Source organism: Peromyscus maniculatus, chromosome 1 (assembly GCF_049852395.1).
Source record: "Peromyscus maniculatus bairdii isolate BWxNUB_F1_BW_parent chromosome 1, HU_Pman_BW_mat_3.1, whole genome shotgun sequence".
NCBI lineage: Eukaryota > Metazoa > Chordata > Mammalia > Rodentia > Cricetidae > Peromyscus > Peromyscus maniculatus.
The window spans coordinates 75,251,483-75,277,029 of record NC_134852.1 but is presented as its reverse complement, the minus strand read 5'-3'; the positions used below and the strand labels follow the sequence as shown (position 1 = coordinate 75,277,029).

The window sequence follows — 25,547 nt, the reverse complement described above, 5'->3', positions numbered from 1 at the left end:
ACATTCCCTAAGAAGGTATCCCTGAAGTGTATAAGTGAGAAAAGCTAGCTGAGCACAAGCAACCTAGCAAGCAGCAGAGATGTGTTCATTTCTCTCTACTCTTGACTGACTAGCTGCTCTGAGTCCCTGCCTCAACTTCCCCTTGATCGAGAGACTGTAACCTGAGATTGTAAGTCAAATAAACCCTTCTCTCCCTAGGCTGCTTTGGGTTGAGATACTTTATCACAACGACAGAAATGAAACTAGGCCCCACACCTGCCTCCGAAATACCTGCTAGCCTTGGTGGGAGAAGCAGCAGTCTGTCTCCCCTCTCCATTCACCAAAGGGCAGAACATCAGTTGATGCAGTGGGATTCAGTGGATGTGGTGACCAGGAACTTCCCAAGGGTCTCTGCTAGAGGCCAGACGAAACTTGCAAGGATGCAGGACACTCAGAGCAGGAGACACAAAGGCCACTCCACGGTGCTATGAAAAACAGAGGCAAAGTCCATATGGGACATGGGCTCCCTGGCCTCATCATCTGTCTTTAGAGAACCAAGCTTGCCCAAGGTGATGTGGTCTCACCCTGGTAGTGTCTGGATGCTTGTTCATGGTCATCTGTCATGGTCATGGTCATCCACTAAGAAGGCTAAATAAACCCTAGTGTAGATCAGAACTGACCAAGAGGCAGGGGAGGGCCTATTAATCCTCATGGGTCAGCATATGGAGATTCACTGCGGTGGCATCTCTTTCTTATCTACCCTCTGAGTGAAGACGTGGGACATGGGAACCAGCAGTTGTGGCTGAAAATGTCTGTCCTACCATTCCAGGACAGATGGGGGGGGGGGTGCAGGGCAGGAGGAGGTGTGTGTGACAAGTGTCCAAGTGTGAAGTTGTGAACCCTGAGCAAGTGCTGTTTGCTCGCTTCCTGCCCAAGCCCCAGGCCAAAGGGGATAAGCAGAGAAGAGTCCTGGGTAGAGGCCACATTGGCTCCCGTGTCTTCCCAGCCACCTTCCCAACAGGCCTGCAATTGTCAGAATTTGTGTCCATGGGCTGAAACTTGTAGCATGACCACAAATGTTGCATGCCAGAGATGACGCAGAACATGCATAACTAAGTCGCATCTGAGTACAGTTTCACTGTCAGATGGGTCACACCCCGACAGTACCTAATGACTCCAGTTGAAGCAGCGCGCAGAAATCCCATCAGAGCGCTGAAGTTTAGAGACAGAGAAAGCTGGCTGTTAAAAACAGGTGATATCAAGCCAGGCGGTGGTGGGCACGCCTTTAATCCCAGCACTTGGGAGGCAGAGCCAGGCAGGTCTCTGTGAGTTCGAGGCCAGCCCAGTCTACTGATCGAGATCCAGGACAGGCACCAAAACAACATGGAGAAAAACTGTCTCGAAAAGACAAAAAAAAAAAAGGTGATATCACTCTGAAGAGTGTGCAAGACAAAACGGAACAAGAAAAACTTGAAAAACCCCAAAACGTTATATAGTTCATACTGAGAAGAAACCCTACTAGAGGGTCCCCAAGTTGGGGTTTTAGAAATGTATGTGGTACTACTAACAATGAATTGTGAAGCTGAGAGCTTTCTACGCCACTGAAATCTGTTTGATGCCATACCTCCCCGATGACCACGGCCTACAGGCATTCACTTGTTTTCGTATATAGTTTTACTGGAAGATACCACCCTCATCTGTTTGCATTTGTCTGTAGCAGCCTTCCCTCCAGGGACAGGTGAGTAGTAACAGAGATCAAGTTGTTGGTTCTATGAGCCTTTACAGACATGCTTGCTGACTCCTGTACCAAATACATTTTCAGTTATCCTTTAAATAGCTGTACAGTAAATCTGGCCTACGGACTTGGAGACGGCTCAGTTGGTAAAGTGCCTGTAGTGCAAGCATGGGGACCTGAGTTCGGATCCCCAGCACCTACGTAAAAGCCCGGTGAAGTGATACTTCTGTGGTCCCAGCCCTGGGGAGGTAGACAATCAGGTCTTTGGAGCTTACTGGCTAGCTAGTCTAGCTAACATGTGAGCTCCAAGTTCAGTGAGAGACCCTACTCAAGACAGAAAGCAATTGAGGAAGTCACCTGGCTTTCAGCCTCAGCCCCTGACCTTGAGGCAGGTAGGAGAAGGTTCGGAGTTGGATTGGTCATCAGTGGTCTTGAGTTAATCCCATGCCTTTGTAGTAAAGCTTTCCATGAAAAGACAGGACAGGGTTCACGGAGCATCCTGAGAGCTGAGCATGTGGAAGGTCCTGGAGAGTGTGGGCTGGGAGAGGGTCTGTGCCCTTCCTTCATACCTCTCCACATGCCCCACTTCATCCCTATCTTCTGGTAGTGAGCTTGAGAAAGTGTTTCCCCAAGCTCCATGAATAATAGTTCTTGCAGACTACCAGAGCCTGAGGGGTTTGTGGAACCCCACAGAGATCAGCTGCACTGATGGAACAGCCCGGGGATTTCAACAGGCATCTAAAGTGGTGTGCTGGAGAGTTTTATGTCAACCTGACACTCGAGCTAAAGTCATCTGAGAGGAGGAAGCCGCAATTAAGAAAATGCCTCCATAATATCTGGCTGTAGGAAAGCTTGTAGGACATGTCTTTAGTTAGTGATTGATGGGGGAGGGCCCAGCCCATGGCGGGTGGTGCCATCCCTGGACTGCTGGTCCTGAGTTCTATAAGAAAGCAGGCTGAGCAAGCCATGGGAAGCAAGCCAGTAAGCAGCACCCCTCCAGGGCCTCTGCATCAGCTCCTGCCTCCAGGTTCCTGCCCTGTTTGAGTTCCTGTCTTGACTTCCTCTAATGATGGACTGGAGGTGTAAACCCAATAAACCCTTTCCTCTCCAACTTGCTTTTTGGTCATGGTGTTTCATTGCAGTAGTAGTAACCCTAAGACAAGTGGGAAGACAGAGACAGCCCTCAAGCTATGGAAAGTGAACCTTTATCTTGGTAGTGTCATAATTAAACGAGGTTAAAGGACACCCAGTTGGAGTCTGCCACAGTAATGGCTGATGGAGAGAAAGTAGCAGGTGGCTAGCGTCAGAGGCAATCTGCATTGTGGGAGTGTACCAGCGGAAGCTGAGTCCTAGCTCTGCCTTTCCACTGCATCTCCATGGTGCTGGCGAGACTTACGGGATACACACAAATGCAGTGGGCATTCATTTGGACTCCTTCGACTTCCGTCAGCTTACGTTAGTTACTTTACTCATCATTATGACAAAATACCAGACATAAACAGCTTCAGGGAGGACAGCTTTTCTGGGATCCCTCTTCAGAGATCTCCATCCGGGTTTGCCTGGCCTCGTGCATAAGAACAGAGCATCATGGTGGTGGGAACGTGTGGAGGAAGAGGCTGCCTATTCACCTCACGGAGTAAGAAGCAGAGAAAAGGAAGGGGCAAGAGACCTGGCATAACCTTCAAAGGCACACTCTCTTAGACGTAGTTCCTCCAGAAGTCTCCACATCCTAAAGTTTCCAGAGCTTCCCAAAATAATGTCACCAGCTAGGACCAGAGGTTAGCGTTTAACACGTGAACATGAAACCACAGCACTAATCTTTTAAAAAATGATTTTGTGTGACAGTTAGAGAACTCTAAGTACTGAGGGGATGCCAGTTGCAAAGATTTGGAGTTAATCTTGGAGGATGTGATAATGGACCTGAGTTATGTGAAAAGTGGGAAGAGTCGGTATCTTTTAGAACTGTGTTCTTGCCATACAACTGGCTACAATAATGGCCTCCAAGGCTCCCTGTTTCAAGGTTATTTGCATATCCTCTCCTACATGAAATCTGGCGTAGGCTGCATGACTTGTTTTGGCTAATGAGACATTAGCCAACATGAGGCAAGCAGGGGCTTGTAAAGTCCTGGCAGACTGGGGCTTGCCTTCTCTTGCCGCGGGCGACTCTTGGAATGCCGCCACTTCTGGAGCAAGCCCAAGCTAGCCTGCTGCTGAGGCTATGTGGAGAACTGAGCCACCCTGCCTGATGGCCAGACCCATGAGGGGGACTATCAAAGGCTCTGCAATCCATGTCTAAGAGCTTACACAAAAGCGACAGAGGAACCATCCATTAGATAGCTCAAGTCATCTGACTCCACTGTCATGATTCAATAGTTCCACGGTCCCAATGCGTGGATGAACTTACAGATGTCCGGGGATTTGCTTCTGAAGGTGTGTAAATACAGATGTCGGTGAAAGGAGGCTTGTTCTGTGCTGCCAGTGAAGCTGGTGAGGGTTTCTTCTTGTTACACCTTTGGTAATATTTGAAATTGCAATTCCTGGGAAAAGAGAAAGAAGGAAGAATTAAAAGAGGAAGGGATTGGGGAGATGGTTCAGTGAGTAAGGTGCTTACTGTGCAAGGGTGAGCCTCTGAGTTCAGATCCCCAGAACCAAAGTAAATCTGGGTGTGGACACACACACACACACACACACACACACACACACACACACACACACATCTGTAACTCCAGCACTCCTACAGAGAAATGGGAGGAACACACAGAATTCCCAGAAGCTCATAAGCCAGCAGGTCTGGTGTATGTACAAGTGGGAGACAAGTGCCAACCCTCGAGGTTATCCTCTGACCTCCACACGAATGCTATACACATGCAGGCTTGCACACACACATACAAAAAAAAAAATGAAAGATTGGAGGGGAAGGAGAGGAAAATGAGCCTTCAATCTATTAACAGATAAAATCAAGACACAAAGAAGCCAAGAAAAATTTTACAGTACCACAGCCAAGTCCAACCAGAGCTGGTTGCTGGCTCTCTTACCAGCAAGTACACAGAAGAGGTACACATAGGGATAATCACTTATTGCTTGAGAAAAACGTGTAACCGCTCAAAGACAACAGGAAATGGCGAGACCGTCAATGACAAATGGTTTCTTTCCCCCTATTCTTTGAGGAAAAACATGGTCTGCCATGTGTGTACGCGTTGTATTTCATAAAAGATCATCAAAGATGCTCCCTTCCACACCCTGCTCCGCCGCTGTTTGGCACCAACAGCTTGTTCTGTTTTCAAACGTGTGTAATAACTATGACAGAGATAAGCAGGGCTACAGTGCCATGTGCCAGGATAGCAGTACTAAAAATTCATCTGCAAGTCCAAATATATTGAAGTTGTCTCTTTCCCACACATTCAAAATGAGCAAGGCTTTCATTATTCATCAAATGGGGAAATTAAGCAGTGCAATTATCTGTCTATTGCCCCAGGATAGCTTGGGCACCGTTTAATCAGGCGTTGCTATGAGAGGCTGCAGACTGCTTCTGACCATAAACAGACATTAAAGAGAGTTACTTCATAAAAAATAAAATAAAAATTAAAAAAAAGATACTTCCAGGTCTTTATACCCAGGGTTGGTTTCCCTGAGAACTTCTGAACCTTAGAACTCGGCTGGAGTTTAGGGAGAGGAAGGAAGATTCTAGAAGGTGATAACTAGACTAAAAAGCCAAATCCAACAAGGTTAAACCAAATTGCTGTGTTTCTCATAACTGAATTGGCAGGGCCCCTGCCTTGCTTTTCTTGGGAGTGGTATTCAAGAGGCCCACAGGGCTCTGTTTTTATGTTTGATGACTGGTCTGAAATCCTAGAGCCTTGGAGCCAGCTGGCAGAGCCTGGTGTGACTCATGTGTGGCCCAGGGCAGAATCAGCAGTGCTGGCCAGTGCTCAACCCAGTTCTACAGGTCCCTGTAATAGGCGAAGAAATCCTGGGTGGGCAGAGCTGGGCCCCGGTTCTCCTTCCTCCGAGGCCTGCAGAACCCGAACCTGAACCTTAGAAGGTTCTGATTATCTGTGGGTCACACTCAAAAGTCATATTACCTTGTCCCATTTGCCATTTTCTTAGCAAGAGAAAAGTTTCGCTATAAAGGGATCACTGGGTGGAGATAATGGGGAAGTTAGAGTTCAAGGCTCAGGGTGGGGTTAAGGTTTCTTTGACTCTGTGCCCCCAGGAACGGCAGGTGGGGACCCTTCCTCCCTCCCACATGGGGGGGGGGCGGCGGCGAGGGGGGGCCTGAAGAGAGACAGGGTATCTCCCTCCTCAGCATTTCTGTCGACTGCGGCCTGCTGCCCAAGAGAGCTCAGCCTGTTACTTTCCCAGAGCCTCTGCAGCCCCCGGCACTGACAAATGTCACTTTTCACCCATTTCCTCTCTCTCCTCTTCTTCCTGTTCCACTTCCCTGTCCTGCCCCTTGGGGCATTCCACTGTCCCGAAGCTGCCTGCACACACAGGAGGAAAGCTCAAAAGCTAATGGCAGTCCTGGGGACTACTAATGTTTGCCAAGCGGTGGGGCCAACCTAGATACAGGCAAAAGGGGGTGGGGGCGGGGGGTTGCCAGTGCAGCCGTGCTAAGGGGGGGGGGGCTCGAGCTGAATACACAAAAGGGTGTGTGTGCCATGGTGCTGTAAACACAGACTTCACTTGGCCAGGAAATACCTTCTCCAACCTGGCAGTCCTGCAGGGAGACTGGGCCAACCCCGAGCCCCCCTAGGTCTCCATTTTCAGAGAGGCTCAGCCAGCCAAAGCGTTGGCTGAGGCCAGCCTCCCACAACTAGCAAGGCGCACCATGGCAGGCATAGTTACCAAAGGCTGCAGACTGTTTGAGGGAACCAGGAGGCAGGGAAATATTCAGTGAGAGACTCACTGATTCTACGGAGGCCCCAGGCGGGAGAGTTCAGAGCGCTTGGGACATTGTCCGCCATCACAGGTACACCGACTAGCTGAGTAGTACAAGGACTAGCCCAGACCCCCAGTCCCATAGGTCGCTGGACTACCAAAAGGCTCAGCACCCATACTGCTTTGGTGGCCAATTCTTGCTCCAAGCCATCCTACAGAGGCAGACATCTCAGTACTGCTAGGGCAAAACGTAGTCACGGGTGCAAGGTGGCCTTAGGAGTGGCCGCTGCCAGGGCCTCTGGAGTGGGAGCCATCTAGACATCATCAGTCCCTGGAGGTGGGGGATGGGACTCCCTGCAACCTACCCCACCCCACCCCAGGAAGCCGGCTCAGGGTGCAGAGGCGTGTGGCTGACACCAGGGGGCAGGGCAGATGATGGCACCCTGAATGAGAGCTGCCCAGAGGAAGCCAGGAGAACCCGCCGACTGAGGGATCATGGGGGCGTCACTCGGGCATCCTGCACACCCGTCCTCTGCTCTAAGTTCCCAGAGCAGTGCAGCCAGACATGTGACATCTCCGAAGTCAACCTGCGGGGCCCCAGCCACCCGTGTGCCGAAGCCTCGGGGGCCCTCCTGCTCGCTGCTCAAGCCCCCCTTCCCGCTGTGGGCGTCCCCGCCCACCCGTGCCTGCGTGTCACGCGCGGATGCCACCTACTGTCTGCTTGGGAGGCATCAGCGAACAGGAGCCCTGTCGCCCGAGCCACAGTCCTGTCGCGGCCGGCGCTGACCCACTTTCCCTCGTACCTCCCCAGCCCGAGCCTAGAATAAACGCAGCCACACAGCAGGGTGGGTGCCAACCGCCCTCCCTGCCCCCACGCCCCCCCCCTCGCGTGAGAAGCTGGAGAAGGGAGTGAAAGGAGGCTGAAGGAAGAGGGAGGGGGGAGGGAAGCCAGAAGGAGGAAGGAGAGGCGGGGAGGGAGGGGGAGGGAGGTCGCCGGCCCGCCTGTGCAGGCTGACAGCTACTGAGGAAACCTTGAAACCTGAAGTGCGTGACAGCTCCAAGCTAAGGAGTCCAGAACCTCAACCCTCAAGCTCATGCCCTAAGAAGCTCCAGATTCTTTCTGCACACTCATCTTCTGGGTCAGTCTTCCCCAGGCTTGGACATTTGTAGACAGGACCACTTATTCATTGACTGTAAACTTGGGGAGCGATGGGCCCATGTGCAGAAGATGACATCAGCCTGGCACTGGGAAGCACTGGTCCTGAGGCCTCCTTCTCTGTCCTCAGAGGATGCTGGAAGGCACTTTGCGGGGCCTAGCTGCCTGACGTGAGACCCGAGAAAGTTCTCTGTCTGGTTTCGGGGGCTCTATGAGTGTTAACACATGTCCAAGGATGTGAGTTTACAAATCTACTCTCCTAAAAAGACCTCCACCACGGGCAGGGACGTATGTTAGTACACTCTCCACAGAAACTGAAGCAGAATGTTCTAGAGCTGAGGGCAATAAAGTATTCACCAAATGCCAAGCCATGGTCTGAGTCTTGGCACCCCCGGCTTTAGCCTCATATACTTCATAAAGGTTCATTCCTGTCCTCCGAATTTTTCATAGGAGGAGCTTGAGGCACGGAGAGAGTGAACTGCCTGCCTGGCTCACACAGGTCAGACAGCCAGGATTGGAATCTGTCTCCAGAGTCCGTAAGACAAAGACCGGGCCTTTCTGTGAGTATGTGATACGAATTGTTTTCACACTGAGAGTGTTGCTTTCCGCCACCTTCCTAAGACACCTAGAGAAGACGCGGCAGCCTAGCACATCCGAAGGGTTTATAGGTTTTTAAGAAGAGCGTGTGTGTGTGTGTGTGGGGGGGGGGGTGTCCTGTCGCCAGCCTGCTCCATACCTGACCCTCCCCACAAACCCCTGGGTCAGGTGGGGAAGAGCCAAGGGCAGAGACCCACACAGACCTGGGAAATGGGCTAGCTGAACTTTGGGCTGAGACACACCCACTCCCATATGTGCTGGATGTCCCAACGGGAAGCAGAGCAAAGTGTGGCCTGAGTGTGGCTTTGTCCAGATGTGGTATCCTGCCCGGTAGTGACAGGGACCTAGAGTCGGTGTGTGGCTCCACACTGTCTAGGACCCTATGGGTGGGCTGAAGATTCCAGACTTGTTTATTATGCTCATCCTCAAAGATCTCGTCTTGGTTTGTGGTTTTGATCATCAAACATTTCACAGAGTATTACAAACGACAGGGGCCAGCGAGACGGTCCAGTAGGTCAAGCACTTGCTGAGCAAGCCTCCTGACCTGAGTTCAATCCCCGGAACCCACAGCAGGGATAACGAGAGAACCATTTAACAATGTTGACCTCTAAACCTTCACGTGTACAGTATGACACTGGCACCACACACACACACACACACACACACACACACACACGCACGCACGCACGCACGCGCGTGCTCACACACACATCACACATCACACATCACACACAACAGTCAGTAAAATGCATAAAAGACGATTGAGGAGGAGAATTCTTTATCTTTTAAAGAGGATGCTTCTTGGTTTACAATAAAGTTGTACTTCAGTAAACCCACCACAAATTGAAAACAGTTTAAAGAGAAAGTGACCTGGGCTCATCTAACCAGTGTGGTTTTTTATTGTCAACTTAAGGGGTCTAAAATCACCTAGAGACAAATCTCTGGGCAAAGCCCTGAGGGAGTTTCCAGATTATGATCACAGTGGAGGGAAGACCCACCTTAACTGCAGACAGTCCATTGCGTGAGGTGGAGTCCTGGACTGAATAAAAATGAGAAGGCAAGCCTGGCATCAGCATTCCTCTCTCTGCTGCCCGACTGAGTACAACGTGACCAGCCGCCTTGTGTTTCTGTTACGGTGTCTCAAACTCCATCTTAGACTCTCCCGTGAACTGTGAGGCGGAATAGACCCTTCCTTGTGCCTCTTTGGTCCAGCATTCCATTACAGCAACAAGAAACGTAACTAATACAGCGGTGACTCTCACAGCATGCAGAACACTACAGAGGTACAGCCCTTTCTCCTCCTGCCAGAACCGACTGGAGCTGTGGTTCGTTGGCACATCAGTGTCACTGAGAATCCTGCTGAACATCACCAGCCCGGGAAGAGATCAAACCTGAAATGCCAAAGGATGGCCAAACAAGTGTCCCTTTGGCACCATGATAAAGTTGGGCAACTGTAGGTCCAGGCACCGTGAAACTGGGACCGTGTGTGTGTGTGTGTGTGTGTGTGTGTGTGTGTGTGTGTGTGTGTGTGTGTGTGTGTGTGGTGTAGCTTATTGGCTCTGCTCCAGAGAACCTAAGAGACAAAGCCCTGTAGGTTCTAACCTCTAGACTGCTGGGTTTCTTTGATATGAGAACAGGACCTCTCCATGACAGAACTGGAGGCTGGTTGTTTTCCATGCGAGCAGCCACTTCTAGCTGTGGCATCCGGGACGCTTCTGTATGTGAAGGATCCTTGCCTTCTTCACACGACCCTCCAGGATTTTTCTGGACAAGGGCGTTGTTAACCTTTGACTATTCCGTGTGCTGTATTTTCTTGCTGGAGACCATGTGTTTCTGTTTTGTTTGGAGGTAGCTTCTGTCCTAGAATACCTTTTTTTTTTTTTTTTTACGTTTGCTTGTTTACCCCATGCCTATATGAGAGGAACAGTGCCGTCACATCTGTGTAGGTCAGAGGACAGCTCGTGGGATTTGATTCTCTCCCTCCACCATGTAAGTTCCAGCTAGGGCTTGGCAGCAAGGGCCTTCACCCTCTGAGCACTGCCACCGGCTCCTAGTTACAGTCTTAATGCCTGTGACAGAAATCAGGCTCAGTACAATATAATGCAGGGAGCTTTACCAAGAAACTCATGTAACTAGGATCATATTCACATATGTATATGTACTAGGAAGCAATACATCTTTCAGCTGATATCCTTAAATGAAATTAAATTTCTTCCTTGCCTAAGTCTCTGGAAGTTTTGATTGGATCTTGGATTGTTTGATTGTTTCTGATCTGTGTTCCCATTGCATTTCCTCTCCTCCTTGGTCTGCAAGGGCAGTATTGATTTCTGTTTGTTGTGTCTGAGTACCACGGACTCCGAGAGCCCATTGGGCCTCTTGTGGATTAATTACACTAATATTGATGTCATCTTCTAGCTCTTGCATTAGCCTGTGTTCTCCTGGATTCTGTTTCTTCGCTGGGTTGACTTCCTTCCTTGTGCATCTGGATTGTCTCATTCCATTTTTGAGTTCCCAAACAGTGGCTCCCAAGTCCACCCGATGGGTTCCTGAGACTCTTTCAAGGGCATCTGCAAAGTCAAGAAGATTCGGTGTGAGCACAAAGACTTGTTCTCATGGGTGTTGAGAGGAGTTTTCCAAAGCCTACACGACGTGTAATATCACAACAGCTTGCCGGCGAATTCAGATATGGAAATCCAGCTGTCTGCTAAGCCAGACACTGGGAAGTTCTTCAAAAATATAAAACATTGTCACTCTTTTTATTAAAAACGGCTATTTTTCATAAATAATATTCTAATTAATGTCATTGTTACTACTATTTAAAAATAGATGGATGTTGGTTTTATTTTCTTCTTCATTTGTGAATGTTAAAAGGTTTAAATAAAGCACTCTGGAACCATGCATCATTTCTAAAAAGTGGGCTCGTCAGTTTTCCCAGTTTTTCATGTCAGTCAGTTTCCATAGCTATATCAAAGTCCTAAGATAACAACCTATGAAGAGAAAAGGCTGGGCTCAGGGAGATGGTCCTGTTGGTAAAATGCTTCTCAGACTTGAATTTGGATTCCCAGCATCCATGCAGAGGTGCTCATGCACACATGCACTCATGCACACATGCACTCACGCACACATGCACTCATGCACACACAGGTAAACACAGGAGAAAAAGTACATAGAAAGCGAATTGTTTCTCTAGACGAAATTACATCATGGATTTTTTTTGTTTAGGTGTACATATGTGCATACAATATATTCGATACTGAAAGTGTACATTTTAATGTGAAGCTTCACAGTTTCCGTTCCAAATGCCAACTCTAACTGTGCAGAGGTTGACGGAGTTCTTTAGACTCTGGGTCTGGTTAATTTTGGTGTGTGATTATTTTTATTTGTTTTCAAGGTTTTTATATAAGGTTTGTGGGGTGCTTTGTTTTGAGAGAGAAGGAGAGAGAAAAGGTTGACATCAGCTCACGGCTTCAGAGTTTTCCGTCTCTAGTTAGCCCAGTCGCCTTTGGACTTTTATCCTAATTAGCTTCCTGTTGCTGCGACAAACACCAGGACCCAGAGCATCTTGGGAAAGAAAGGGTTTATTTCAGCCTATATAGTCCATCAGGAAGGGAAGCTAAGGCAGGAGGAACTCAAGCTGGGCAGAGACCTAGAGACCACAGTTGATGCAGAGGGCGTGGAAGAAGAATGCTTCCAGGCTTGCTCCCCATGGCTTGCTCAGCCTGCTTTCTTATAGCACCCAGGACCGCCAGCCCAGGGATGGCACCACCCACAGTGATCTGGACCCTCCCACATCAATAACCCATCAAGAAAATGCCACACAAACTTGCCCACAGGCAATCTGATTGGGGGTCTTTTCTCAGTTGAGGGTCTCCCTTCCCAGATGACTCTCTGGCTCATGTCAAGTTGTCATAACTACCCAGCACAGCTATGGTGAGAAGCACATCACTTCAGGGAGCACAGAGCAGACCAAAAACACTCACCTTACAGCCAGGGTACAACTAAATGGAAAGGAAGGGTCTGGGTGAAGATATCCAATAACCTGGAGATATCCCACTATGTCCTACCATCTCCCATCAGTGCCACCCCCAGGGACAACCTTTGCCAAACAGACCTTTGGAAGAAATTTAATGTTCAAACCGGGCAAAGGGTTCCCGAGTACAGGGGGCTTGGGAACTGCTGATTTTGACCCGATCGCTTCTGCTACATGTGGCAGTTCTGGAGAACAGGTAAGCCTCCCTTGTGGCCTGTGCTGTTTGAAGACCTCTGCACCCCGGGGTGCTTATGGGACAAGGAGGAGTGGGTGAGAGAAAGAGTGGTTTCACAGAGTCTCTGATCTTCAGCACCTTGCCTCTCATTTTGGCCGATAGTGACCTGACAATGGAAAGGGTGGAGCCAGTGTTGGAGGTCTCTCAGTGTGAACACTAACTCTACATCGAGAGCAAACAGGATGCCCTCTGGGCCACTAGAAGGTCTATCTGTGTCCCATGACCCATGTCCCTCTCCTCTGGAATCCCCCCAGGTCCTAACTTCAGGAGCTTTAAGAGATGAGCACTGGGACCTAGGCTCTGCCTAGATGGTGAGGTCAGATAATGGTAAACAATTATCCGGCCTCACCTGCCCGGCTCCTTCATGAAATCCTCCATTGTCCCTTTAAGGGACAAGTCTCCTAAATCTCAAAGGTGCCTGAGGATTTGATTTTTAATTTATTCATCCACTGACTAGAAAGGTGAGGGAGAGGTTGGCTGGGAAGGAAATACACCTGAGTTTGAAGTCAGACATGTCTCAAAAGGGGAAGGTCAGATAGACAGCAAGGTGGATCAGTGGGTAGCGGCACTTGCCACTAAGTCTGATGACCTGAGTTCAATGCCCGGGATCCACAGGATGGAGGGACAGAACCAACTCCTGCAAGTTGTCCTCTGACCTCCACACATGTGCCACAGCGTGTCCATGTCTCCCTCTGCCCCCATCACCAGAGAGAGAGAGAGAGAGAGAGAGAGAGAGAGAGAGAGAGAGAAATAAATAAATAAATAAATAAATGCTTGATTTTTAAAAATTGGGGGAAAAAAAAAGACTCCGACACCTGCCTGTGTGCACTCATCTTAAGCTGGGTGACATCTGTGTGAGGACTGTCACCGTAGTTACCGCAGAGGACTTCAGCACTGAGTATAAACACAAACACATTGTGCGGTGCATCCGACGTTCCTCTCTTTGGGCTTAATTTCATTTCGGGAAGTTAAGGCTGCGGAGTATAATTCTAGAAGGAAAGAATGAATTCCCTTCCTGCATGCCCGCCCTGACGTTTCAGAAAGACACACAGCTCATGCTTCTCAGACGCCAGGCCAGACATCTTCACTTAGGTCACTAGTAGGAGGTGGGGGGGCGTAGGGACTGTGCTAGTCACTGTCCTTGTTGTTACAATCAACTGCAAAAGGCTGCTTACGAGCAGAGTTCATTTTGGCTCGAAGTTGGAGGGGACACGGCCCTCAGGAAGTCGTGACAGCTGGAGTGTGAGGAACTGGTCACGTTGTTTTTGCAGACAGGAAGTAGGGCCAGGCCGTGAAACCTGAAGGCGTGTCCCCCTACAGGTTCTGTTCTAAGAGAGTGCCCACAGCTGAGGGCCAATTGTTCACACAAGAACCTGTGGGAGAAGCCCTCGTTCACACAACAGCAGAGACCACGCGGAGGATGCTGCGGGGGTTCTTTCTGCTTGGGGACCGCTGCCCTCCCTCCTTGACCTGATAATATCACAGTTGTTTTCACATGAAAAGCAGACAAGACTCAAAAGATGGTATCGAGACAGCAGAGGGGCCCTAGGGTGACTCTGGAGCAGACGGGGTAAGGAAGCGCAGGTCTCCTCACATTTTACTTAAAAGCGAACTCTTTCCTCCAGAAACAGCCGCTGAGCTACTTGCCCTGGCACAAGTTTAAAGAGCAAACCCACTTCTCTGGAAAGTGTGGCCACACCCTCCGGACATGGGACATGGGAAAGGCTTTCTTCTCCATTTCAAATGACCCTGTCTCTCCTTTTTTAGATGCAACTGTTTATTTGGTCTGACTTTGAAATACCTCGGTGCAGCTGAAATAATTTAAGACAGCCCTGCAAGAGACAACCACTTCCTGACCTTCTGAGATGAGAGCCCTGGCTGGGGCCACAGAGGGACTGCTCAGACACCTGAGGCGCAGCCTGGGCCCTGCCCTCCAGGGCCCTCCTTGGCCCCGTGGACAGGATCGTCACTGTGCTGGAGACCTGATGTGGCTGCACAGATGGGCAGGCCTTAGGGCTTAGGGGAGAGCTCGCGTTGGTAGAGGACCTTACATCCACCAGTCATGCCCTCGTGGGACTCACCTTTCAGGGCTTAGCTGTGCACTTTGCCCCACATCTTAGAGGCACAGGATGTGCTCAGATCTGTGACAGGAAATGACATAAAAAGTATTGGGGGAAACTAAGTTCATAAACCAGCAGTCCCTCCGTATCCACAGGGCACAATATCCAGGCCCCCAGATACCCGAACCCACAGAGACTCGAGTTTCTTCTGGAAAACAACATCACATTCTCATAGAACCTAGACACGGCCTACTGCACACTTTAAAAGCTCTAGATGACACAATACCCACAAAGATATATTGGCCACATAAACAGCTCTGTTTACCCTGGAGGGCCATTCAATACAGGTACAGTTCCTTGCTAGACCTGTGCATGGGGAACTGGAGGCTGGCTATACCTAGAAAACAGGAGATGGGTGTGAATGGACGTCACTGGTGGTGAATGGTGAGCACTGATTTGAAGACTGGTGTGGGTCTCAAGGACCCTGTGAATGTCAGGGCCTGCCACAGCGTTATCCCTTTTGTGAGTGAGAAAATGAAGTGTTCTGTCCACAGCTGGGAGAGGGCTGCTGTATCTAGGCAGAATGCCTCCTTGCTGGCCCAGCCAGTGGATGGTCAGATAGGCAGTCACGACAGATGCCGGGGGTGGGGGGTACGGGGGTAGAGATGGGGGGGGCGCAGTAAAAGGAGAGGAGGGTGAGATCTCACCCTGCACAGAAGGGCAGGTTATTCAACACAGTGCTGAACAACCAGCCCACCACTGGGGAAAACCACAAGGGAGTAGATACCTCTTGTGAGCCAAAACAAATCCCAGAGAGATCCCAATGGATCAAAGATTCAAATGGAAAAAGACAGAAGCCATAAAATAATGAAAGCAATTTTTTTACTGTATACTATTGGAGCTTGAAGTTTTTGATTATGTTATCTCAAAGCCATAAATAGCATCACGGATTGATTCTATCAGGTAAAAGCCAGATATTAGTGCAGGACAGAAAGTGTCCTGATTAAGGTTAAAAGACACGTTGCGAACAAGAAAAACAAGCAAACAGACAACACAGCACTAGGATGGAGTCACCATGCAGCGTTAGGAAGGGCAAGACACATGTGTGCCCGTGACCGACAATAGTGTCCTCGGCATAAAAATGCCTGTAGCTGATGTCATCACTGCAAATCGATAGGACAGAAATCCGACAGTGAAACTGGAAAATAGGCAGTGAATAAAAACCCTTGCCTGAAAGGAAAATACCTCTGCACTTTCAAAAATATGCTCACTCTAATTACAATAAAAAAAATAATAAAAATGCGAAATGAGACATCAGTGAGATCCTACCTTCCGGCCACCGAGTTGGTAGCTGCTGTGGAAGGGCAGGCAGCATCTGGTCCCTAACCTTGAGCACTGTGGGAAGGTGCTGAAACCTCCCAGATGCGGACTGATGTGGGAGTGGTGGATCATCTGGGGGCATGCCCTGGAGTGGGACATACGGACCTCAGATTGATTCTTTCTGTGTTGCTTCCTGGCTGCCCTGAGATGAGCAGCTTCTTCTGTTGCCATGGTAGCAGGAGTGTGTGGGGGAGCAGCTCCTCACAGGTTAGCGGATGAGCAGAGAGCTCCAAACCGGAACCAGAAACCAACACTTCAAGGCCCACTCCGGCATTCCATTCCTGCTATCAAAGGTCCACAACCTTCCAGAACAGCACACCAGGTGGAGACCAAGTGGCTGAACACACAAGCCTATGAGAGACATTCTACAAACAAACCAAAGCGCGACAGAACCATAAGAAGTCTGTGCCCATTGTTTACAAGCCCTCGCTGACTGAGGCTTCAGAGGAAGGGGTGGGAGGCGCCTAGAGGAGAACACTCCCCTTGCCTCTTCTCTTGTTCTGTTGCAATGGTTCAGTCTAAGCACAAAGTGTACTTTCAGTTCTTTTTTTTTTTTTTTTTTTTTTTTTTGGTTTTTCAAGACAGGGTTTCTCTGTGTAGCTTTGCGCCTCTCCTGGGACTCACTTGGTAGTCCAGGCTGGCCTCAAACTCACAGAGATCTACCTGGCTCTGCCTCCCGAGTGCTGGGATTAAAGGCGTACGCCACCACCGCCCAGCGTACTTTCAGTTCTTTAAACAGTCAACTTTGGGCCTTTGAGAAGCCACAGGGACTGAAGGTCGGCCAACTCCTCCTCATCTTGGGTCTACACTGCTGGCCCTGGGAAGCCAATCCCAGCACAGCCAGTGCCCCACCAGTCCCAGGCCATCTTGAGCTGAGGTCTGTGAGACAGCCAGGCCATGCAGCAGGAATTCCTACCACTTTGGCGATGGACTGCCATTCTTTCATGTTCTCTAACAGTGAGCAGCTATCCAGGCCTTGCTGGTGTCCCCGGGTGATGGTAAACCCCAGGGCCAGTGGCCAGCAGAGCAGGGAGCTAGTGATACACCCAAGAGATGTCAGTTCAAACTGTTCCGAGGAGACTCCTGAATGTGGGTGGAGCTCATGTGTCACCCATTATCTATCCATCCCTTCATCCCTGGCAGGGTCTCAGTAATGTCAGGTCCTCTCAGCCCTTCAGCATCCTACACCTCTCTCCTCTCTCCCTTGGGAAACAAAGGAGCTGAAGTCTTCCACACTCCAGGAGCAAGAGTAGCTTGGGACTAACATATTTTCCCACCATCTGACTTAGAGCTAACTGTATATTTTTCTAAGTAAGCACTGGATAATGTCCTGATTAGCAAGCAAGATGCCCAAGCTTACTGGCTTCCAGCTGGGTGACCACGATACCGTGCCGTGTAATCTACCAGGGACACGGACATGGGAAGTGGCTGGGTCTGGCATCCAATCACATTGTCTGGTGTTGGCCAGGTTTCCAGGCACCTGAGGTTCCAGGGCAAAGCGTCACGCTCAGAGAGCCCCTGGCAGGAGCAGAAGGTAGCTGAACCTGGATCACAGCAACGGCTTAGTCTCCATGGTGATACATGCCGTGATCACCTGTGCTGCCTCCCTGGGAACCTGCAGCAGCAGAAGTGAAGGTCAACCCTAGAAACTGCGCCTCCCGCCCCCCCCCCCCCGCCCTGACTGCTCTACAGCAATGCACATCTGTATCAGCACCACACCAGTACTCAGTCTTACGAAAGACAGACACTGTTTCAAAGGTAGATAGCAGTAACTGGGACAGCTGTTGGGCAGGCAGAGAGCCTATCAGCAGCCACACAGCTCTCTGCTGCTGTCTCATGCCATCGTTGTTGCTGTTTCGAAGCTGAAGGCATCTCTCACTGTGGCTGTGAAGGGACAGCGGAGCAAAGCATGGGGAGGCCATGTTCCATTCCCTGGCGCCATGCTTGGCTGGTAGCTGGATCACAGGCGATTGGCAGCGGCTCAGGGTGTGGGGATGTCTGTGGCTATGCATACAGCCTTGGTCTGGCACAGCATCACCAGGCACTGCCCCTCTCCCTGGGCCTATGTTGGCAAAGTAGGGCCTGAACTTGGGGGGCCAGAGCTTGTGAGAGGGCCGCCTCAATCGGTCCACCGTGAGAATACGGCACGGTGAGGAACTCACTAGTCCTCACAGCGGCCCCAGGACATGAGGACTATGACGGATGGACAGAGGTGTGAGTGAGGTGGTAGAGGCTAGAGCAGACGACAGGGAGAGACTGAGGGTCCATTCCCTCATCTGAATTAGAAGCCTGGGTAGTGTGAGCAGCTGGCCTTACAGAAGGCGTGTGGCAGGGGAGTGGAGAGGAGCCGCAGGGCTGACCACACCCTGTGGAGAGAACCATGGACCCAGGTCTCCCCACTGCCCCCCCACAGAGAGGAAGAGTGAGTCTGTGCCCAAGGACTTCAGGAACAACAGAAGATGGGTGTGAGAGGAGTCTGAGCAAAAAAGTAGATTGAGGCGTGGGGAGAAAGACTTCCCCCACATCAGGAAGAGTCCCCCAAACCTTTCCCTCACTGAACCCCCAGGAAATCAGCAGCCTTGGGTCCCCATGACCCCAGATGTAAGACTTGAAAACATTTACATATAAAGGTCACCCAACAAGTGACTCTGTTTTGGATGCCAGTCTAAAGCCACCGCTCTGCCAAGTGTCCAGGGAGCCCTGGAGAGCTATGTCCTGGGACGTGCACAGGGTGTGGAGGTGTCGGGGCAGGCACCAGAGCTGCCCGGGAGGAGCAGCAGGCCGCAAAGGCTCACGGAAGTCAGAAGGGAGCCAAAGCCAGCTCAGAGTGATGCCATGATCCCACGGACACTCCAGAGGCGAGAGGAAAGGGGAGGAAGGAGCCATCAAGGCAGAGCAAGGGGACACCTGTAGACAGAGGCAGGGGCATGAACAGGCCCAGGAAAAAGACAGGAACTGTCAATAAGAGACACAGGGCAACTGCGGGGTCAGTGGGCTGAAGCCCTACTAGCTGGAGTTGTGGAAGGGAAGAACAGAGAAGAGAGAGGTGGACAGACATCTGCAGAGAAATAATTCAAGGAAGTTAGCAACTGAGAGATGGGAAGAGAAAGAATCTAAGCCGCTCAGGGCACATCAAGAGGAAATGGCGCATGCTGGCAGTGGGGGCTGGGACAGCACAGACAGGGGCTTGAGCAGCAGATTGGTGTTAGACTTCACAAGGACAGCAGCAGGGGCAGAGGCGTTGGCATGGGGGAGGGGCAAGGCCTTTGGAATACTGTATCATACGCCCCCAAGGCCGTTTTCACGCAAGTGTACACCGTTCTGTAACATACCCACTTGCCCCATGGCCCTCTCTTCCCTTTTCCTCCCCCGCATAGTCCCTCACCCACCCTGGACAGTTTCAATTCTGCCTTCCTGTCGTCTGTACATAGATGAGTTTGTGAACCTTTGAAGTCTAGAACCCACACACAAGAGAACATGTGATATTTGTCTTTCTGAGACTGACAGTTCGCTTTAACGTAATCAACCTTCCGCTATTTCTCGGTGACTTGACGATTTCTCTGGAGACCCTGAAGGACTTGCCCCCACCAAAACAAGTAAACCAGTAAAAAGGGGAGCTTGGGGTGCTGGCATCAGGGTACACACCGAGAGGACAGAGAAGCCCCAAGAGAACAGGAAGTGAGAGGCCAAGAAGGAAGCCTCCGGGGACGCCCCACAGGTCAGAGTCTGGAGGACAGACAGGTGTTTGCCAGGGGTGGATGCCTGGGGACGTTAGCCCTGGGACAGTCAGGGCTAAGTGAACGGCATTGCAGAGGGAGGTAGGAACTGTGGGAAAGAAGCATGTTCAGCAGTCTGTACAGTGAGCACGGCATCGCGTCTTGGTCACGTAACACTGACTGTGAACTTAACCGGAGATGATGACAGAGAAGGGGCAGGAGTCAGGACCGTGACTTCAAACAGCTGCGAGAAGAGAGGCAGCCAGCCCGTCATCTAAAGTGCAGGAAAAACAGCCGGATATTCAGAGTAATTATTTAAAAGTGTGTGTGCAAGTATGTGTGTGTGTGTGTGTGTGTGTGTGTGGTATATATGTGCGCGATGCCACATCCAGGGCAGTTCCAGGAACAGGCCTGGCAGAAAGATAGACACATGGACGGAAAGCCGGGATCTGGTGGGCTGAGGTCTCTGCTGAAGACACAGCGGCACCCCAGTTCAGCATGTTTATTATAGAGCTGAACAGAGAGGTGGGGTTATCACACGCAGCTAACAAGGATGCAGGGTTTATAGTACACAGCTGGTCAAGGAAGCAGGTCCAGCTCATCTCAGTAGGCACAGTCTCTGCAGAGAGGCAGTCTGCTGGCCATAAACATCCCAGCGGGGGAGAAAGCTATCCCGGACATCTTCTACACGCACTGGCAACATTCACACTCATATCTACAAGGCCGACTGTGTCATCTCCCTCTAAGTCTCACTCCAAGGAGAAGGCTTTACCATTCCTCTGTGAGTCTGAGTCTATGGGGTCCTTGAGATAGTCATGCCCACGTCAGCAACACATATTCACTCAGTCACGGCTTCCTCCACTCTCTACAGTGGGATATGTACATGTTGGAACAAGGGTATGTATGTATGTGATAGCCCAAGATCAACATCAAATGTGATCCTCTATCGCTCTCCATTTTTTTTATTTCTCTGTGTGTGTGTGTGTGTGTGTGTGTGTGTGTGTGTGTGTGTGTGTGTGTGTTGTGCATATATGTCTCAGTGTGTAAGCCTGTGTATGTGTGCACGTATATGTCAAGGCCAGAAGTTCCCACTGGGGTTACAGGCAGGCCATCACGGTCATCAGGCACTTGTGTGGGTGTCGGGGAGCTGAACTATAGTTCTCATATAGTAAGGCAAATGCTCTGCCCACTGAACCATCTCCTTCTTGGCCCAAGAAGTTAGGAGTTACTTTGTTTTGCAGTGCTGGGCACTGGACCTTAGGCAGGCATGCCGAGTCCATGCTCTACAGTGAGCTAGATCTCCAGGGCCTCTCACTAGATCCCCAGGAAGCATTGATTCAGCTAAACCAGCTAGTCAGTGAGCTCCATAGATCTGCCTGTCTCCACCTCCCCAGCACTGAGCTTCCAGACCGACCCCTCTGTGCTCAGCTTTTATGCCGTGCCAGGGATCCAAACTCAGTTCCTCGTGCTCATGTGACAAGCCCTTGACCAATCAAACCATCTCCACAGCTCGGCATTTTCTCTTTTAAATGAAAGGGCTTCCCCTGGGGAGTAGAACTGTGGAATGAGACTCGGGCAAAGAACAGCTACGTCACACTGCGAGCCTAAATGATGGGGGGACGTGCGCACTACATGGGGCACACTTTTCTAAAACACAAAAGGAAAGGAAGCTTTCCCCCGTGTGCTGCTGCAGGCAGTGTGGAGGAGCGGAGTGTGCCCCAGGAGTAGGTAGCACCCAGCTGCCGGGGGATGCGGGAAACCCTAAGGAACTGGTGTAGAGCCCATGGAAGAACCCTGCCTGGTGGGCTCCCTGGAGGCAGAGGCCCTTGCGTAGCTTCAGCAGCTGCACTGACTGCTGGGAAGAACCCTTAAGAACACCAGTCCCAAGTGCTGGGGTACCAAGAGCGAAATGGGCCTTTGTGGTCTGGAGGGCATGGCTTCTTGAGAGGACTTGGGGCTTGGGTGAGGGTTCTGCCTCTTTTAGGAAATAGTCATTAGCCATCGTGGCAAATGTCACCGAGACCATGTTTCTGTCTTTGGTAGGGGGCAGACCTCTGAGACTCCCTGGCTGCTGTGATTCCCTGTGGCTTTGGCGTCTCCTGATCTCAGTATGCTGGCCATACTGAGACCTCTGTTAGTAAGGGCCAAAGGCTGGCCCGCAGAGAAAGGAGGGAATGGTGCCTGAGGGATGAGAGGCAGAGGAATGGCAGATCACTGGGATGGTGACTGAGCCCCCAGCCCTGGCTCAGGAGAATGCCAGAGACCAGATTGTGTGGTGTTGTCTGTTATCTGTCAGTAAGGGCCAACCACAACTTTGACAACTTAAAAAAGCAAACAGGCTCAGATCACCTGGCCTCAGGGGGTGAGGACACACCTGGGAACAGCTCGGCTAACAGTTCTGACTGGACGGCCATCAGACTCTCCTGGTGGCCATCAGGCTGATGCTGACAGAGACGGTGGTCTCTGGAAGCTGCTGTCCCTGAGGCCTGTCTTCAAGCCCTACCCAGGGCTATAGCAGGAAGGCAGTACCTCACCCATGGGCATCCAAACAGCTGCAGTTGACTTGGCTTCTCTCAGAGTGAATGGCCAGAGAGGCAGAAGCAGACAGGGTTATAGACACAGGATGCGGTGCAGCACCTTACAATCCCTCCCGGTTAGTTGTGTTTTTGTTTGTTTGTTTGTTTGTTTTGTGTCAACTTGATACACGCTGCAGCCATCTAGGAAGAGGAACCTCAACTGAGAAAAATGCGTCCATCAGATTGGCCTGTAGGGCATTTTCTTCATTAATGATTGATATAGGATGTTCCAGCCTACTGTGGATGGTACCAGCCCTGGGAAGGTGGTTCTGAGTTGTGTCAGAAAGCAGGCCAAGCAAGCCACAGAAAACAAGCCAGTAGGCAGTATTTCCTCCATGGCCTTTGCTTCAGTTCCTGCCTTGGGGGTTCCTGAATTGGCTTCCCCTGTAACCTAGACTGTCAAATGTAAGCTGAAATAGACCTTTTCATCCCCAAGTTGTTTTTTTGGTCACGGGGTTCTATCACAGCAAGAGAAAGCAAACTAAGATGCAAGCCAAACTTGGAAGTGGGACACCTCCTCGATGGTGTTGAGATCTTACGCACCCCCCAGAGATCAGTGAGGAAACTGCTTTGCCCCATTGGTGCTGTGGGAGGTAATGAAGTCTTTATGGAGTGCGGCCAAGGGGAGTCTTTGGGGTCACTGGGTTTGTGGGGACTGTTGGACCCTGGACAATGGACTCTCACTTCCTTTTACTTCCCCAATGAGACAAAGTGTTTGCTCTAACACACAGTCCTCAGTGGCACACCCTTACAGGGCCAAATCCACAAGCTGAGAAGCCTGGGAAGTCTGTCGCCTTTGGCCTTTGTGACAGTGACAGGAAACAGGTCAACACATCCTCACCTTATGGGTCTTGTCTCCGTCTCCCAAGGCAGGGCCTTGGAGGTCAGCTTGTGGCGGTCAGAGGACACTCCTACCTGGGACTGTGTCTACAGCCCCATCCCAACCGGAAGAGTGGAATGGCTGGCTCCTGTCTTCTGCTTCACCAGGCCCGTCTTCTCTCGCATCTCCACTCATCCTTGTCTCACACGTTGTGCGCTGGGCATGCGTCACTAATGGGTTCTTCTTGCTGGGTGAGGAAATGAACTCCCGGAGACAGACCCACCCCACCGCCGGTCCCGTTACAGGGAGCCCATGAGTCAGAAAACAGGAAAGAGCTGGTGACAAAAGGCACATGCCCCCATCTTAAGTACCAGAACAAATGTGACTAGGAAAGCCACAACCCCTTCCCTATGAATGAGAAGAGCAGGAGAGGGGACAGTCTTCAGCTCAGCGTCTCTCACGTAAACACGTAATCACAAGTGAAAGCCCTGTTGGGAAGGAAAGGGCAGAGCAGGAGAGCTCAGAGAACCTGGCTTGGCCACTGGCCCAGGAAGCATCTTTGAAGAAGAGGGTGGCTGGCAGCTCCTCCATGTGTCAGAAAACAGGGGCCAACCTCTGACCTCTCTCCAGGCTGATATGAACGTGAGAGAACCATGAATCACTTACTTTTTTTTTGTCACAAACACGGTTCATGCTTGAGAGTAAAGAGAATAAAGGTCGAGCCCCAACTTAAACCACGAAGGCGCCCTCCCGCCATGCACACTGCGCCCTGCAAGGTGTCTTCTTACAGAACTGTAGAGTCGCCCAGAAACAAGCGTCTAATTATAGCCCAGCCATCTGCGGAGCTAAAACAAGGGGCTCATCAACACTATCTTTCAGGTTTTTCACCAAGTCAGAACAATCTGCTAAAAATATCCTGTACTGTATCCGCAACGCCCCCAAACAATGTGTTTTCCCAGCACCGCAGCCTGCCAGATCCCCACAGCTCTGGAAGCCCAGGGGGAGCAAGAAGCCCAGCTGGCAGCCGCCATGGCTCTTCCTTGCCTGGTTTTCATCCTGTGTGTCGTCACTGGGCCGTAGAGGACAGAGCAGAGGGAAAGTTGGGACCAGATCCCAGCCTGCCACAGACATCCAGGCAGATGCCTGCTGGGTGAGTTTCCTAGGAGCCTCTCAGGGGTCCTGGGCCAGTGGCCAGGTCCTCAGATCCAGGAATCCTGCCTGGTCTGCTGGTGCTGTCATATCCCCAACCCCCGCATAAGGGGCCCAGACACTAGTGTGTTGCCTGCATAGAGCCTCAGTGTGAATTAGAAAAACAGACAACTTCAGAAGCCACTTGCGTCCTGGACTGGAGACTTGGGGCAATGCATAACCTACTCGAGGGTTCATGGCCTCCTGTGGAAAACGTGCATTAGAAAAGCTAGGAATACCTGGGCCTCTGAACCACCTTTGGTCTTAAGGGGCAATCAAAGCTCCAGGGCCCCCCAGGTGAGAATCGGGGTGGAGGTCCTGTGCACATGAAGGCCGGCCCCCTCTGGGTGCCGCTGAAGCAGGAGGGTGACTGAGAAGCCATGCTGGACATCAGCCAAGGACACCAGACCAGGTATTCGATTTGTGGTGCTAAATGCAGGGGGCGTGGCATGCAGCTGCCAGGGGCTGGAAGTAACCACCACTGTACAGCTGCAGGGAAAAGACCTGAGAAGAGGGTGAGACAGAGACCGCAGAGTGTATGACCACCTGCTCTTCCTGAAGGGAACAGAGAGTCGGAAGGCAGGCCTGGAGTGGAAGGGATTGAAGACCAGACAGGTGCTGGGAGGGTGAGCAGAAAGAAGCGGATTGAAACTCGGTGCTGATGGTGTGTCGTGTGGCTGAGAGCGCCACAGCTCTGATCGAGCAACCCTCAGGGAAATGCCTCACCGAGGGTGGGTCCAGAGCTCCAAAGGCTAAAGGTCATCTCTCACCCTGGGGGAAGGCAGTTCGTGGATTATATGCTAAGAATTGGTGCGCGTGTTGATACTTATGTATAAATACAACTCTTAATTTCATCTATATTACGAATTCCGGGGCTGGAGAGATGGCTCAGAAGTTAAGAGCACTTGTTGCTCTTGCCGAGGACACAGGTTCAACTCCCAGGACCCACACGGTAGTTCACAGCCATGCATAACTCCACTTCCAGACCCAACACCCTCTTCTGACTTCCTTGGGCACCAAGCACACATGTGGTGCACATAGGCATGCAAACAAAACACTCACATACATAAAATAAAATGAAGAAATATTAAAAAAAAAAAAAGAATTCCAGGGTACTTGCTGAAAGATGGAAGTTCTGAAGAATAATACATACATACACACACACACACACACACACACACACACACACACACACAC

General features: G+C 50.8%; 1 long non-coding RNA gene across 1 annotated transcript; it reads right to left on the bottom strand.

Moving 5' to 3' along the window:
- Positions 1 to 9,106: 9,106 nt before the first annotated feature.
- LOC143267220 (uncharacterized) lies at positions 9,107 to 16,464 on the bottom strand. The gene is made up of 2 exons (XR_013042153.1): positions 16,156 to 16,464; positions 9,107 to 10,912 (listed from the first exon to the last, which is right to left on the bottom strand). It is a non-coding gene; the product is annotated as an uncharacterized LOC143267220 (long non-coding RNA).
- Between the last annotated feature and the right edge of the window lie 9,083 nt (positions 16,465 to 25,547).